Here is a 19,078-nt window from a genome sequence, read left to right on the forward strand (position 1 = left end):
GTGAGGATGGGGGGAAAAGGCACACTCATATATTGCTGGTGGGACTGATAATTGGTGCACCCAATCTAGAAAGCAGTATGGAGATTCTTGGAAAACTTGGAATTGAACCACCATTTGACCAAGCTATCCCACTCCTTGGTCGATACCCAAAGGACTTAAAATCAGCATACTATAGTGACACAGCCACATCAATGTTTATAGCAGCTCAATTCACATTAGCTAAACCATGCAAGCAACCTAGATGCCCTTCAATAGATGAATGGATAAAGAAACTGTGGTATATATACATAATGGAACATTACTCAGCATTAAAAGAGAATAAAATCATGGCATTTGCAGGTAAATGGATGAAGTTGAAGAATATAATGCTAAGTGAAGCAAGCCAATCCCCAAAAACCAAAGGCCGAAAGTTTCCTTTGATATGAGGATGCAGACTCATATTGGCAATTGGGACAGGGAGCATGGGAGGAATGGAGGAACTTTAGATAGGGCAAAAGGGAGGTAGGGGAAAGGAGGGGGAAAGTGGGTAGGAATGATGGTGGAATGAATTATAAATCATTACCTTAAGTGCATGTGTAAGACACTAATGGTGTGAAAACACTTTGTGTACAGTGTCTATATGTGTAATATGAAATGAATTGAATTCTGTCATCATGTATAACAAATCAGAATAAATAAATTTAAAGAACATAATAAAATTATGGCATTTTCAGGCAAATGAATGGAGTTGGAGAATATCATGCTAAGCAAAGTAAGCCAACCCCCAAAACCAAAGGCCAAATGTTCTCTCTTATAAGTGATCCATAATAGGGGGGACATGGAAAAAATGGAGGAGATTTGATGGGGCAAAGGGGAGCAAGGGTGGGGAGGGAACATGGGGGCAGGAAAGATGGTAGAATGAGATGAACCTCATTATCCTAGATATATGTGACTGCACATATGGTGTGACACTACATGGTGTACAATCTGAGAAAGGAAAAGTTGTGCTGCAATCCTGTACAATGAATCAAAATGCATCACATATACACCTAATTAAAATTAATTAATTAATTTAAAAAATTAACATGATCCTTTATAGTATCTCTCTTCCATATCAGTGTGCACCTAGAACAAGAGCAAGTGGCTGATGGAGAATTCAGGGTCTTGAGATTCCAGGAATATGTCTATTTTCTCTTTTGTTGAAGACAGATCTAATAGGAGACGTAAATTCTCACTAAAATGCATGTAAAAATATATTGTTATACATTTGGAAATAGAAAGACATAACTTAAAATAAAATAGAAATGTCACATAATTTATCTCTTTGTTTCTGAGAAAATACTCCTCAAATTTCTTTAAAAGCCTCATTATCTATAAATTTTTTAGAGGATAATGTCTTAGTTTGGAGGTTTGTTGACTTTAGGGGGTGGTCTAAGGAAGGAATGGTAAGACATGGAGAGGTGAGACAGGAAAGAGAAAGATGCTGATATGGGGTGTGTTGTGAGCAGGTCACAGCTTGGGACTTGGGGGAGACAGGATAGAAATGTACTGAAGTGCTTCTGCCCCAGAGGTAAAGAAGGTGGTTCATTTACCCCAAAACTCTTGTTCACCATTACCTGGGATCTGTTCCAGGGCCCTCTGCCCCAGGAGCTTCTCAGACCTAGGCAGGCCAGGAAAAGCCCTTAGGCAGATAGTCTCCTGGGACTAGTAGGAAGTCTATAGCCTGCTCAGGAAGGTGAATGCCCCCAGGCTGGGTAGGAGCATCAATACTGCCTGATGCCTAAGCTCCTCCCATTTGCTAAAGTTATCTTAGATTGACACCCCTTTCCGGAGAACATCTCCCTAAAATCTAACTTGTCCTTTTTGATATTTTCTGTAAAGTTTTGATATTTTTATGAGACTTTAAGAAATATTTTCAATTGTCCTCAATAGAAATATAGTAACGTTTCTTTACATATAATTCTTGCAGAATATTACCAAGTCTGTTGTCATCCTTTCTTGAAACGTGTTTAAAAATAGATAAAAGGACTTTGTTTGTCTCACACCTATGTTACATTTTATAGTTTTGGCAAAGTGCCACATTACTGTTCCCTTTCCTAGGGAAGAAGAGTTTATTGAGAGCTTATTGAGAGTTTACTATGTCCCAGGCACTTTTTAAGTGTATAGATAATTGAAATCATTAATTTTCACGATAATATCTGTCAAACAGGTGCTATAATTATAGACTAGTTTACAGATGAGGAAAACATAAAATTGAGCGGCTAGTGCACTTGACCCAGTCATAGAATCCATCTAGGCAGGCTCAGAGCCCACAATCTTACATTCTGGGTATTCTGCCAACAGAACTACAGTGCTAACAGAGTCCAGTATTACAACTACTTCTGATCATTATTATTGTTACTATGATTATTTGAGTTCCAGTGAAACAATTCATCCTTCTCTGAGTTTTGGGCACAAATACCTGTTCTTTATGTGACTGTGCAAAGTCAGCCCTGTCACTAACTGTACTGGTGCCACTTGGTACACAGCAGTTGACTCCTGCTTGGTCCTTTTGGTTTACATTCTGTTTATATTTGCTAAGGTTGCCAGCATCTAATCTCTTTCAGCTGACTTGTGTGTGTGTGTGTGTGTGTGTGTGTGTGTGTGTGTGTTTTAACCATGTTATGTAGTAAGTCTTTCTGTTCAGTGATAATAAAAAATTAACAAAGGATTAAAGTATCCGCTCCCGCTGTATTAAGCACTCTAAGAACGCATACTGCTGATATCTTAGCCCATTTAATTTAGATGATAAGAAGGATAAAATATTTACCAAATTGCTATTTAGTTCTTTTGGATAAATCCCCAGGATTATAACTGGTTTTGGAGGTTCAGGAAAAGTGATAAGATTATAAGTCCACACATCCAAAGAAGATAATTTATACAAGAAGTAATAACATGATGTAAAAAGTTTTTGAACTATTGCTCATTAAAAAAAAAAGGCTATCATCAACAATGTGCACAGAATTACCTGTATTATATTGAAAAACGAAGTTGGATATTTTGGGAAATCAAGTTTAACTCTAAATGTATAAGATAATACCTACTAATTTACGTTGTGATAATAAAATTTGGAAACATTTTGGCAGATTCCACATATTTTCAAACTTCAAAGTCTTTTTGCAGAGATGTTTTGGAAATATTTTGAAATAACAAATACTGTCTATATCCTTTTGGTTCCAAATATTTTTTAAATCAAAGAAAATTATTCAAAACAGCAATTCTTTCACTGTGGACAAAATAAGAAAATTTTATGTGTTTCCATGGTTCTGGAAAAGAAATAAAACCATATTTTATCTTTTGTGGCTATTTTCTAAGCACAACTAGAATCAAAGTTCTTTCACTATGGAGAAGATAAAATGCTGAGAACAATTGCTGTGTATCTAGGGGAGAAATCAAGTAAAAATTTTATGGCAAAAGCTTTATTTTCATAATGAACAATCCATTTTTCAGTTAATTTCATTCAGAAATCTTCAAAGAATTTTTGTAGTGCTTCTTTTCAATTTGTTGAAACAAGTACAAAGAAGCTGGGTTTATCCACAAAGGTGATTGATTCTCCAAGTTGCAAACTACTGGCAGATCAATTTACACACCATGCTCGTTTTTGATACAACTGTCTTCAGAGTAATTAAACTTTTCTAAATTACCAGCAATTCCTCAGGTGTTTATCAATTATACTCCATAAATTATCACTTGTGATATAGTAATTGCCCTTTGTTCTGCTTCGAGTAAATGTTTTGACTCGTCTCCATTTATATTTTGTCACTCAATGGAACAATTTGTAGTGTAGAAAAGGACAAAACCTTTTTAAAATGTTAATCCTAACAATTATTTTTATAAGGTAGGTAAAGTCTGGAATAAAATTTAGGGCCATCAGGAATAACTCTTCAAAGCCCAAGAAGATCAGCAAGCCAAGCAATATTTATCACAACATTTGGAAGTGAGAAGGAACCTCCACCTACTTGTGTTTGACAGCCATGGATGAATGTATGGACCATCAGACAAAGGGGAAACTTGCTGGGGTCATCCTTGTTATAAACCCACGAAATCTGATAACATGACGGATTTTATAACCCTGACAAGCAAGGAACTTGAGAAGTCAGTAGAGGCCAGGCAAATGGGAGCAAGGATCATTCCCTCCTCTACTTTGATCATTCTGTAAACATTTGGGTGTATGTTTCATATGCTGTTTAGCTTCTCTTATACCCAGAGGATGCAAAGACATTTTGTAATATTAGATCACGTTCATGGTAAATATCAAAAGCTCAGTAATTGATTTAAAATCTAATGACACATAGAGAAAAGGCTAACATTTTTTCTCCTGGATAATACTTCCCAATAAAAATAAATTGTCTCATCTATCTAACTGTCTGCACTGGTTAGCACTTTATTGCCATATTATTATTCAGATTTGTTTGCAATCAGCTAACATTTATTTTAGTTTTAGATTTTTCTTGGGGTGGGAGATAGCTTTGTTTATTTTCTTTTCCTTTTGTTCTTATTAGTTTGTAAGATAATGTGTAGCTCCAAAGCAAAAAATAAAAATGTTTGAGAATACCAGCTGCCTGTCCTGCCTTTTCTCTCCTGTCTTCTCACGCTCCATACATGTATTTATATTAGCTTTTGGATTAGCCTTCTGTTGTTTCTTCCCCAACAATATAAACAAGTGCACACATGCACACTCAAATTGTGTGTATGTAGACATACTCAACTTGATTGTATTGTAAACACAATACAATCTGATATTTTTTACTTAATGCATCCTGAAATTATATATAGTGCTATATAAAGATACTCTTTATTCTATTGTATAACTGGATAGTGCACTACTATCTGGATACATCAAAACTCATTCAACGAGTCTCCTAATAGGGATATTTGAGATGTTCCTTATATTTTGCTATTGCAAATAATGCTGTAATAAATACTCTATACATAAATCATATTTGTTAATTTTCTGCCAGTCTTAATCAACTTATTCTAAAGGGTATACCATCATGCACATATAACCCATACAATTTGAAATTTGTCTATGAGAATCACCTTTAAAAAACTATTGGGAATATTTCAAGATACACTGCAGTTCTTTCCTGTCAAGCCTCAGAGAGTCTACCCTGAATGAGAAAAGCAGAAACAGTAAACCAAGTGCAGAAAAGTAACCAAGGCTCTGCATAATATTCCATACTGGATAAAAATTTTAAAAAAAAATTACAAAAAAATGTGTCATCGACAGCACACTGAATGCTCAGAGACCTAATAAACATTAAATAATAATTATGATAATACAAATGCTGAAAAGCTGTTCACCTCATGACAACCATTGGAGACTCAAGCTGAGGTTCATCAGATGCAATGAAAACTAGACTGAGGGAACATGGCTAGGAAGGTTCTAGAAATCTTCAGGGCAGATTTTGAGTTGATCCAGTTCATTATCTTATTTCACTTTTACTCACCACAACATAAAATAGTATTTCAAGGAAAATAATCTGAACATGGATTAATAATCTGAACCATGTTGCTGCTCTGAAACTTACTTTCTTTTAGTCCTGATGTATATTTAAGAAATGGAGATTAAATAATGATTTTGTTTTTAAAAAATTTAGAAAGCACTATAAATTGTTTTCACTATATTTTCCTGTTTCCTTTACTTTTAATGTCATATGCTTGTCATTCAGAGGACCAGACTCTTTTAAAATGGCAACATACTACAAAAGTTGAAGACCTATAAAGAAAATATATGACAATTAAATTTTGAAAACATGATAACTAAATTTAATTTGCAAGTGAGCCAATCTGCCCATGATTCTTTTTTCTTTTCTTTACTTGTTTGTTTGTTTGTTTTTGGTACCAGGGGCATTTAACCACTTAACCACATCCCCAACCCTTTTTTATTTTTTATTTTGAGACAGCATCTCACTAAGTTGCTTAGGGTCTCACAAAGTTGCTGATGTTGGCCTTGAACCTGCAATTCTCTGGCCTCACTTCCTAAACCACTGGGATTACAGGCATGTGTCACCATGCCTGTCTGCCCATAATTTCTCGGAAGCTGTGCAGTAGAATAGTTATGAGTGTAGACTTTGGAACAACAATGGCTGAAGTTACAAGGTGAAAACTTTCACAATTTGAGTGACCTTGAGAAATTTATTTAACATCTTGATACCTTACTATCCCCATCTGTAGAATGAAATAATAGTTGTGACCACCTCATGATTAATGGGGTAATAAAATGGGCTATTATTTAAAGATTTGTTCCTGGAATATAGTCAGTGACGAATAAATTTCAGCAATTTTGTTGTCTAAATTATTTTTATGCATATATCCACATGGAATGGAAGTTGATAGGGTCAACTATAAACTTTATGACTCCCCAACTTTAGTATAACATGATGGGAACGAGAGTCTCTCATATTACGGTAGACACATGAATGACTACAGATAAAGTAAAAAATATCCTCAGAAAATGGCACCAGAACATATCATGAATTGAAAAGAAAAGTTTTACAGAGTCCACTAAATTCTCCAACATGCAAGATGGCCAAAATTATTCTGAGCAACAAAATTAAAAAACAATCATTTTAAGTAAGAGAAAATTCAAATAAGACTCTTACCATAAATTAACCAAAAATGTGAAATTAAATGTCCTCTGATAAAATATTTTCTATCTTCCTACACACTGCCTTCCACAAAAGTAATTTAAATTTTACTACTACATATTTTGCAATCAATGCATTTATTGTATTTATAACAATGCACTGGTGATACTCTTTTTATTCCTTATTTTTCTTCTGTGAATTATAATATCGATGAGGAGGAGAATATTTATTTTGTTCACTCTTGTTTTCTTTACCGGTATTATCAAGGGCCATTGTTGGAGAAATGACTTGATATCAACCAATTAAATTTTGGAGCATGAGAAAGAAGGTACTTTAAGTTATAAAATATTTAATATTGATATACTTTTCTTGACAGTAGTTGGATAGTATTATAAATTTTATTTTGTGACCTTTCTGGATTTGGAATGATAAAATCATAGCATCATAATAATGGACAACATAATTTTCTATTTTCTGTGGCAAGAACATTCATGCAGAAAAAGTATAAGTAAGTTTCCTAAAAATTAGTTTGTTTGTAAAATAGAGGAAACAGAAAATGCTTCTATTTTTTTTTCCTTAAATCTCTTGTCAGAGCATTAAGGGAATTCCTCTTATCAACCATCATTCTTACAGTGATATTAAAATATGGAATTCATGCTGAGTCCCTATGGTTGATATATTATGCAGACTGCAAAGTAAAAGAAATAATCATAGGAAAGATGAAATAGGCTCTAAGTATTCTTTGGCAAATAAACAGGATTATGTGAAATTCTATAATAACAAGTTTATGCACAAAATCATAGTTTAAAAATGTTGAATAATGTGGCTATTGCTGAAGTATGTCTGGTTTTAACTGAAATATCAAACTGAGAAAACAAGGTCTCTGGAATATTAATGCTCAAGATATTGAACAAGACTTTGTTTCTTAGAATTATATAGCTGAAGATAAGAAGTGTCAAGTGCATGCATAGTCTTATAAAGAGTGTTAGACATCTACAACATTTTATTAAAAAGCAAAAAATATTACATAATTTATACCTTACCTTTGGGATAGGTACTATTACTTAATTTTACAACTATATATTTGAATATCTGTTTTCTATACTTTCGGGTACACACTGGATCATTTTCTAGGTCATATGGTAAGTTTGTTTAATTTTCTGAGTAGCTCCCACAGGGTTTTCCAAAGTGGCTGTGCCATTTCACATTCCCACCAGCAATGTAGGAGGGTTCTAATTTCTCTACATCCTAACCAGTACTTGTGGTTATCTGAATTTCTAGTGATAGCCATCTTAGTGGGTATACAGTGGTATCTAATTTTGATTTGAATTCTCCTGAAGACTAATTAATGTTGATGTGCCAATTGTCCATTTATGTTTCCTATTTGGAAAAGTCTGTTCATGTTCTTTGAAAAATCTACTCTGATTTTTTTTTTACCTGAGTTATCCTTTTACTATTGAGCAGTAAGTGTCACTTTTATATTCTGGATATAAGTCCCTTTTTAGATACATAGCTTGCAAATACTTTGTCCTACTGTATATTTGCCTTTTCACTTTCTTGACAGTGTTCTTTGAATTATAAAAGTTTTTAATGTTGAAAACGTCCAACTTACCTAATTTTTGTTAGTTGTGGTTTTTGGTGTCATATTTAAGAATCCATTTGCAAATCAAAAGTTATGAAGATTGACCTCTGTTTTCTTACCATTTTGTTCTTACATTTGGGTATTGGATACATTTTGAAATTATTCTGTACACATTGTGAGGTAAGGGTTCAACTTTTCTCTTCTGCATGAGCCTATATAATTGTCCTGTCATGGAGTGAATACTTGAGTAAACTTGAACCTTACATTCCTTAGAGTTTGGTAATGGAGTGTGTTGTTCCTGGTTACCATTTGAAAAAGCCTCTAAAGACAATTGTATGACATCAAGAATTTTGAAGTATCTGAAGTTTTACTCAACCTAGCCTGCAACAGCTTCATGGATTCTTGCAGAAGACTAGAAACTCCTGGGTTGAAGCAAGAAACTTATTACTTATGTAACAGAACACGTAGCATAACCTTAATGTTAGCACTAGTTCCTTATGCCTACAAATCTCATGGGGGCAAAAGAGTGCTTCAAAATCCTGAGTTTAAGAAATTCAATCTTTCAGAATAGAGTACAGGAAAATATGCCCATCTTCTGCCCTGCAGAAAGATACTCTCTGTATTATCTTGGTCAGCATACAAATCTCTCTGTTCTAGAGGGAGACACCATCTTGATCTTCCAGGACTGTTCACCATACAAATAACTGGGAATGAAAGTCCAAAACCAAAAGCCATTTGTGCCTCTTCTCACAAGATGTGCAGAAACACAGGAGAGCGGGGGACAATTTTCTCCTAACTGCTGAGGAGTTGTCCCTGATGGCAGATGGAGGTGCTCAACACCAGAAAGACAAAAGCATTTAATCTTGATTGCTAGCATGAAGACAAAGCAGGCATTGAGTATGTATGGAATGATAATCTTTTCCCTGTTGTATCTTCCCCAAGTCTAATATTAAAGACACAGGGTGACCTGAAGATGGCCTGTTTTCAGCTTCCAAGAGGAGAAATGAAAAAACGGTAAATTAAGGCACCTTATTCTCAAATTAATGTGAAAGGTTCCCTTTTTACTTATTATTTCCCCCAAAACTAATTTAAAGCACAGTTCTCCAAGATTTAAAGATCAACAAGCAATGTTTTCTGTCAAGTTTTGTATCTCTCTAAACTTTTTTAGAGACAAAATGGAAATCTTTTTATAGGAAGGATAATAAGATAGAATCAACTCAGAACTATAGAAAAACTCAAAAGGGCAACCAGGGGACTATGAAGACCATAAACACTGAAGGACCAGAAGACAGGAAGGTGGGAGAGACCACTAAAAATCAGGCAGGAAGTTTCCATTTTGCCTCATCTTGCCCTTTCCTTCTTTTATCCAAAAACACAATGCCCATGCATGGACAGTTACCGTTTTATTTTTAGTCCTTTATCCTATCTGACGTGATGAGGAAAGTGAAAATGGAGTTCATATAGGTTTTGTGATATTAGCCCTTTATACTTATAAGGGATCTCGTTAGTGATGCTAAACTAGCTATATGAACCTGAAGGAGAAAGTTTATCACCGGGATTTATGGAAGACTCCCTGGAATTAACTGTGTGTAATAGGAGACCTCTGCCTGAGGCTAATTTAGAGTATACACAAGTACACACACACACACACACACACACACACACACTCAGGAAGACTCTGTTCAACCCTTAGTCTTCATGATTGAACGGGTTTTATTACAGTTCACTCCTTCCTGTTGCTTATACTATTAGGATAATCCTGCTTTACATCATTTTTCTGTGTCTTATATGGAGAAAAAGTACTGGAAATGTGCCGGTTGTAGCCTTGTGGATAAATACAAGGAATAAATAAGCAGCAGGATGAAGGACAAAACTCTGCAAATACTGTCTTCCACACTCAAAAAGAGAAGGTAGTGAGCAGGTGACTAGAAGGAAGGTGAAGGAAAATATATGATGTTTTAATGAGAAGAAGAGAAAAATATGTTAATGATCAAAGGGAATTTGCTAGTGATTAATCTAAGTATTGTATTTAACATTTTGTGCTTGTATGTAGAATTCATAATAGATGCTATCTGAGAATTCATTAAGAGGTAACTTGACTGATGCACTCAGAGACTTCCTAATCCAGTTGAGAGCCAAGCTTTAGATACAAACAATTCCCAGAAAGATACTCAAACCATGGAGAATCAAGTTCATGAGCACTGTTGAAAACAAAGCGGTCAGAGCTCTAATCCCCGAAGTCTTTTTGGAAAATGTAAACTTCATAAATCTTCAGAAAGGAATATGGAAATGGACTTTATCTTCTTTAAAATGAATTTAGCATCAAATTCTGAATTTTACTCAGCCATAGGCAACTTAGGTAGACACAGGGTAGACCCTGTGTCAAATTGAAAAATGTAAGAACTGGAAATATAGAGTGCCCCTGGGTTCAATCCCCAGTACCAAAAAAAAAAAAAAAAAAAAGATATAATTTCAGGTGGCAACCAATTTGTAAGTGTAGAAAATCCCTGATATCAGTATATCTCTTGACTTTCATCATCCCTTTCCTCCCTCAAGTTTCTCTCTGTAAATACCTATGCTTACCTGCATAAAACCACCTGACCTTGCAGGGATCCACAGATCACAAGTAGGTGCAACCATTCCCTCCTTTCTTCTCCAAGAAAATTATGAGGCAGAACTGTAGGTAATCTTTGCTTAATGAGTTCTAAGTCTAATTTTTTTTTAAGTACCAGGATTGAACTCAGGGGCTCTTGACCACTGAGCCACATCCCCAGCCCTATTTTATATTATTTAGAGACAGGGTCTCACTGAGTTGCTTAGTGACTTGCTTTTGCTGAGGCTGGTTTTGAACTTGCGATCCTCCTGCCTCAGCCTCCCAAACTGCTGGGATTTTAGGCGTGCATCTCCGTACCGGCTAAGTCTAATTTCTCCATTTGCTATTTGCCTGGTCTTCTGAGGATGATATCTTAGTTCACTAGGTGTATCTAATGCAGGACTCAGGCACTGACTGGGGCTGGTAGGAACCCTGTCAGGAGGCAGGATGGAATACATCTCACTTCTGCCCGTGTCTGATCAACCTATGAGCTTATGATTATGTAAGGCATTCAGCAATTAAAGCAACATGCTCTTAATGAAAATCAAAGCCAGAAGTTAAACAAATGTTAATATGAATATTAACAAATCATTCTACATAGAGTAGAGAAAACAAAGTCAGAAATTCAGCTTATCTTAACTCTCTCCCAACAGGTTAAAAAAATATCTTGTTGAAATAATGTAGTTAAACTATAATAGTCATGAATATTATATGATAATGACTAGTTCTCTGGGGATACTGAGAGAAGCCCTTTGCTATCACACTCATGTTAATAAAAGAATAATTTTAGCCTCCATCATGATGAGAACACAAAGTTAAGAGGACCCCAGCTCCCAGTGCAATAATATGCCTTTGCAATTAATTTAATAATCAACTCACATAAATTTAATGCTGCAGAGAACTAAGTCTTCTGACTATAACAATTGAATTCTATCTGTTTTGTTCTTCATTTCAGTTGCATTTACATTTTGACATTTTATCCTCAAAATTTTCTTATGAAAATTGTTTTGCAGGAATTATATCTTAATATACTGTTATTGTCATATATCAATATATTACTACAGATGTATTTCATCATTAGATGAAGACTGTTTAAACTCAAGCACTGTCAAGAGGAGAGTTCCTATGTAATATCCTTGGTAACAGATAAGAAATGACTAAATATGTGGTGAAAAATACAAAATTTGGACCTGTAACCACACTGGCTAAACTTATCTCTCTGTTGAGATGGTACATATCAAAATGCTCATTAGGTAAATATTTAGAATGTTAGATATCCATTATAATTCAAGTAGTGTGGAACTTTGATAAAAAAGTTAATTTTGGTTTTCATAAAGTTCACACCAATGAGATTGTTTTTTTGTTTATTTTGCTGGGATTGAACCCAGGGACATTTAACCACTGACCCACATACCCAGCTCTTTTTTATTTGTATTTGTATTTTGAGACAGGGTCTTTCTAAGTTGCTGAGGGTCTCACTAAGTTTCTGAGGCTGGCTTTGAACTTGCCATTCTCCTGCCTCAACCTACTGAGAAGCTAAGATTACAGATATGTGCCACCATGCCCAGCTTATTTCATTTCTTAATGTGGAATATAGTGTCATTGATGTGATGTTAGCACTTTCTTCTTTTCTAATATACACTTTTAAAACTGTAAATTTCCTTTTAAGCACTATTTTAGCTGAAGCCCTCAAATTTTGTCATACTTATCTTTATGTTGATTCACTTCAAAGTATTTGCTGATTTCCCTTATTATCAGTTGAGTCTGTGGTCATATAAGAATATGTTGCTTAATTTTCAAAGATTTTAGAATTTCACTGATGTATATTATTAATTTCTAATTTAATTTTGCCATGGTCAGAGAACATATTCTATGATGTTTAAAATTTAAAACTATGACGAGTTGGTGAATTTAACATGTGAATCTGAAAAGAAGATGTATTCTGCTATTGTTGAGGGAGTTGTTCTACAAATATCACATATCAAGTTATTTGATAGAATTGTTTGTCTTTTATATCCCTCTTGGTTTTCTTTTCTATTTATTCTATCATTTCATGAAAGAGGATTATTGAAATCCACTTGATCATGGTGCACTATCTTTTTAATGTGTTTTTGTATGCAATTTGCCAGCCAGTTTTAAGAATTTTTGCATCTGTGTTCATCAGGGATATTGGTCTGAAGTTTTCTTTCCTTGATATGTCTTTGTCTGGTTTTGTTATCAGGGTAGTATTGGCCTCATAGAATGAGTTTGGAAGTGTTCCCTCTTTTTTTATTTCACAAAATAATTTGTAGAGTATAGGTATTAGTTCTTCATTATAGGTCTTGTAGAACTCAGCTGTGTATCCATGTAGCCCTGGGCTTTTCTTTGCTGGTAGGCTTTTGACAGCATCTTCAATTTCATTGGTCAAAATTGATCTGTGTAAATTTTCTATATCCTCCTGGTTTAACTTTGGTAGGTCATATGTCTCTAGAAAATTTGTTGATGTCTTCAAGATTTTCTAATTTATTGCAGCACAAATTTTCAAAACAGTTTCTCATTATCCTCTGTATTTCAGTAGTGTCTGTGGTGATATTTAGTTTTTCATCATGAATTTTAATAAGTTGAGTTTTTTTCTCTCATTCTTTTGGTAAGCTTGGCTAAGGGTTTATCATTTTTTGTTTATTTTTTTCAAAGAAACAACTTTTGTTGATTTTTAAATTATTTTTTTATTTCAATTTCATTGATTTTGACTATGATTTTCATTATTTCCTGTCTTCTACTGATTTCACTGTTGATTTATTCTTCTTTTCCTAGGGCCTTGAGATGTAATGTTACTTGTTTGATGTCTTTCTATTCTTTTAATTTATAATCTCAGTGATATAAACTTTCCTCTTAGGACTATTTTCAAAGTGTCCCAGAGATCTTATATGCTATATCTCTATTCTCATTTACCTCTAAATACTTATTTATTTCACCCCTGATTTCTCCTGCTATCTCTTCATCATTCAATAGCATATAATTTAGCCTCTAAGTGTTACAGTAGCCTCTTTTTTTAAAAAAATTATCTTTGCTTTCTAATTTCATTCCATTATGATCGAATAGAATGCAAGGTATTAGTTCTATTTTTGGTATTTGCTAAGAGTTGTTTTGTGGCCTAAGATATGGTCTATTTTAGAAAATTATCCATATATTATTGAGAAAAATGTGTATCCAGTCATTGATGATTGAAATATTCTATATATGGGTTTAATTCCAGGGATGCAAGTTTGGTTCAACATACAGAAATCAATAAATGTAATTCACCACATAAAAACTCTTAAAGATAAGAATCACATGATCATATCAATAGATGCAGAAAAAGCATTTGACAAAATACAGTATGCCTTCATGTTTGAAACACTAGAAAAACTAGAGATAGTAGGAACATACCCCAACATTGTAAAAGCTATATATGACAAACCCAAGGCCAACATCATTCTAAATGGAGAACAACTGAAATGATTTACTCTAAAAATTGGAACAAGTAATGGATGCCCTCTTTCACCATTTCTATTCAAAATAGTTGAAACTCTAGCCAGAGCAACTAAGCAAAAGAAGGAAACTAAAGTGATACAAATAGGAAAAGAATAGCTCAAATTCTGTTTGCCAATGACATGATCCTACATTTAGAAGACCCAAAAAACTACACTAGAAAACTTATAGAACTTTTAAATAAATTCAGCAAAATAGCAGGAAAATCAACACCCATAAATCAATTGCATTCTTATATACCAAGGATGAATCAGTTGAAAGAGAAATTATGAAAATTATCCAATCCACAACAGTATTAAAAATATACATGGGAATCAATCTAACAAGAGAGGTGAAAGATTTCTAATATAAAAATTATAGAACACTAATGAAAGAAATTGAAGAAGACCTTAGAAGATGGAGATATTTTCCATATTCTTGGATAAACAGAATTAATATTATCAAAATAGCCATACTTCCAAAAGTGCTATACAGATCTAACACAATTCCTATTAAGCTTCCAATGACATTCTTCATAGAAATATTAAAAGTAGTCACGATTCATTTGGAAAAATAAGAGACCTAGAATAGCCAAAGTAATCCTTAGTGAGAAAAAGCAAAACAGGAGACATCACAAGGCCAGATGTGAAATTATACTACAGAGATATAGTAATAAAACAGCATGGTATTGGCACCAAAATAAGCAGGAAGACCAAAGGAATAAAATAGAAGACAGAGACAAATCCACCTAAATATAGTTATCTCAAACCATACAAAGGCTTCAAACATACACAATGAAGAAAAGAGAACCTCTTCAACAAATGGTGCTGGGAAAATTGGAAATCCATATGTAGTAGAATGAAATTTAACCCCTATCTCTCACCCTGCACAAAACTCTACTCAAAGCGGATCAAAGACCCAGGTGTTAAACCATAAACTTTCCACCTACTAGAAGAAACAGTAGACTCCATCATGTCAGCTTAGGAAAAGACTTCCTCAATTAGACTTCTAAAGTACCACAAGTAAAATCAAGAATCAATAAATGGAATGGTATCAAACTTAAAAGCTTCTTCACAGGAAAGGAAACAATCAAGAGCATGAAGAAAGAGCCTACATCGGAGAAAATCTTTACTACATGTACCTCAGAGCATTAATCTCCAGGATATGTAAACAACTCAAAAAAGTAACAGAAAAAAACAAAAAACCTAATCAATAAATGGGTAAAAGGTCTGAACAGGCACTTCACACAAGAAGACATACTAATGATCAACAAATATATGAAAAAATGTTCAACATCTCTAACAATCTCTAATGCAAATTAGATAGTACAACAATGGCCAGTTGCACACAGCAGAGCTGGGGGAACTGGTAGCTGCTCATTTCAAGATGCTGGAGCCTTAGCATAGGAGGTACAAATGATGCAACCCCAGTCCAAGGCTGACGGACTGGAAGTGGCCTGGAGAAACCCTAGTGAGAATTCAAATGGGAAGAGTGAAGAAGCTGTAATCCAATGTCCTTGAGAGATGGCAGCAGCTAGATGCTGACTACTCAAAAAGCATTGATTTTATGTCCCCAGGGCTTCTTTTTCTTACTCCTTTCTTCCCATCCTGGATTCTAGCCTATTGGACAATGCTGCAAACTTTTAGGGTGAGTCTCCCCATCTTCTGTGTGCTGTCCCACATGTCAATCATCTCTGGAAACATTCTCATCAACACCGCCAGAAGTCTCTTAATCCTAGGTATCTCTCAATCCAATCAACATCCTGATTAACCATCACAGTGGGATACAATAATAGACATTAATGTTCATGTTTTCCTGGAGTTTCTTCTTGTCTGGAAATCAACTGGTTGTCAGATGAAAGCACCGAGATGACTTGGCTCTGTTTTACACGTGTCTCATCTCCAAGTAGCTTATCCCAGCCATGTACTCTCATCAGTAGCAGAGATACAAGAGAGGATACTTGAGGACTTTGTGTTTCTCTCTCACTGTGATGTCTAATATGAATACTCGGTAGATCAAACAAGTAACATGACTAAGTCAGGGAGAAGGACACCCCATCACAGGTGGAAATACACTGCATAGCTACATGGTGGAGGGCATGAATATACAAAGAGTGAAGAATCATAACCATTATTACTATTAATCTATCATAGCCCTGAGAACCAAGATCAAACAGTTAAATAAAAAGGGAAAACGTTAAAGTGGTTGTTAGTCTAAATTTGAATATAATTCTGCCAACAAGGAAAAAGAAATACTCAAAAGACTAGGAATAGAACCACCTCATGATTTACAAAAGATCTAAAATCAGCATACTATAGGGATGTTGCCTCATCAATACTTATAGCAGCACAATCCACAATAGCCAATATATGCCCTTCAACTGATGAATGTATAATGTATATCTACACAATGGAGTATTGCAATGGAGTATTACTCATTCATAAAGAAGGATTGTATTATGGCATTTGCTGGTAAATGGATGGAACTGGAGTCTATCATGCTAAATGAGATAAGCCAAATAAGACTCAGAAAGCCAAAGGTCAAATGTTTTATCTGATTTGCAGAAGCTAATCTAAAAAAAGGGGTACAAAAGAGAGAAAAAGGGAAAAGATGGGAGATTCCATCAGAATAGGAGAAAGATTGGTGGACTAGATGAAGAGGACAGAGGGAGGAGGAGGGCGAAGGCACAGGATAAGGGAATAACAGCAGAATGAATCTGACCTAACTTACCAATGTACGTATGAACACAGCACAGTGGATCTCACCATCATGTACATCCACATGACACTAACTATAAAAAAAAATCTATAATAGCAGAAAGATCTAATAAATAAATAGTAGAGTAGAGGGAAGGGAATAAGGATGAGAGAAGGGAAGGAAAGGGAAAATACTGAGAACTGAATTAGAGAAAATTTTATACTCAATATTTCTATAATTACATCAAAATGAATCGTAATGTTATGTATAACTAAAAAGAACCAATAAAAAAGAAAAAAAAAGAAACACAAGTGATAAATTTAATTCAACTATAGGAAAATAAATTAAACTAATTTCATGGACACTTGGATATTAAGAAAGACATATCTGTCCCTATTAAATAATTTTAGCTCCTGTCTATAGAGTATATAAGCCAAGAGCATGATCTATAAAATCAGAATGGCTGGTTTCAAAATCAAGCTCAGTTTACTGCCCACGTGACATAGAGAACCTAAAGAATTTGGTTACATTCTTTTGGTTAAAGAATTTTAAGTTACATTTCTAACTACAAACTATGAATAATATAGTAGTTACCTCAATGAACAATGAGAATTAGTTGCAAAATTGTTTATACAGTGTTTACTTCCATGTGTATGATATCATTGCAAACTATGGCTTAGCCAACTTTTTGTGTGGAATATGAGTAGTAAATATTTCAGATTTGCCCATCAACAATCTCTGTTGTGACTATTAAACCTGCTGTTGTGGTGTGAAAGCAGCATAGACAATACGAGAATGAATGAGCACAGCTGTAATCCAATAAACCTTTGATTACAAAAGCAAGTAGTGAGCCAGATTTGCTTCCTGAGCAACAATTTGCCAAGCATTTGTTACTCATAATTAGCATTATCTATCACCTCTAATTCCATTTTAAATTCCTGGAGTTCAAATGCCATATCTTCATTTTCTTTGTATTTGTGTATCTCCAGTGCTTGCTATATATTTGGTGCTTGCTAAGTGATTCTCATTTTTATTGCAATACTGAGGATTTAACCCAGAGTCTGACACAGGCTAGACAAGCACTCTACTGCTGAGTTGCGCCCCCAGCCTTCTACCAGGTGATTTTTAAAAAGCAACTATTTACTGAACTCTTACCAAGCACCTAAGCTCTAGTAAAATACCTGCTCATATTTTGAGATCATTGCTGCCTACTCTTGCATTTTTTACTCAAGGAATCAGAAGGAAATACTACTTAAGAGTTAGAGAAGAATGAGCTATTCTAATAGAAACAATTCTGCTACTAAGCTATGTTTTCTTCCAGTGTTTGGGTCATTTATGTTTCCTTTGCACCTTGCAGAAGGACTTTGACCTATTCACAATGCCACCAGGCCATTTTTTAATCCTCATTATCTGGCCACATTCTCTAGACAGGACATTACAAGTTTCCTTGTATGATCACTTTACTTTGAACCTAATTGAAGGGTGGGTTCAGTTTATGGTCCTGTAAGAGTTTGAGCCAGGACATTTTGTGTGACTCTGCTACATTAATAATGAGGAAAGCAATGTATAATGTTTGATGAAGAGGATATCCTGCCCTACCCTATCCCCAGCCCTGCCTTCACACACCCATCACGCAAATGCTTACCTCGATAAATACACCCTAGTGGGATTTATGTTCCTGAGGCTCATCCTTTCCCTAAGGTTCTATTAACTTCTTTACCAGAACCATTTAGAGAACATGGTAGAAAATTATTTTTTATCTTTAGCTCTCTTTATACATAAAATAATTATAATGTTGCAAAATTGCCAAATTTATTCAAGTCAAAAGAAAAAGGAAGTCAGTGCAAAACACTAAATTAATTCCTTTGCTGTCCTGGACAATAAAACAAAGATTTTTAATCACATGTAATTATTCTGTACATGTTTCTATGGAAGAAAAGTAGATACATCACAAACACTAAATAGTCATTTTCTATGAGTATGTGTCTATCTGCTTGTGCATGAGTGAGGGAGAGGTTATAATATAAACACATTTAAAAACCACTACATCTTAATTGAGTCAGAGTTGGCACCATTTAACTGATGGGGCCATGTGCTAAGAATTACTGC

The sequence above is a fragment of the Marmota marmota genome, unplaced genomic scaffold (assembly GCF_001458135.2).
Source record: "Marmota marmota marmota unplaced genomic scaffold, marMar, whole genome shotgun sequence".
NCBI lineage: Eukaryota > Metazoa > Chordata > Mammalia > Rodentia > Sciuridae > Marmota > Marmota marmota.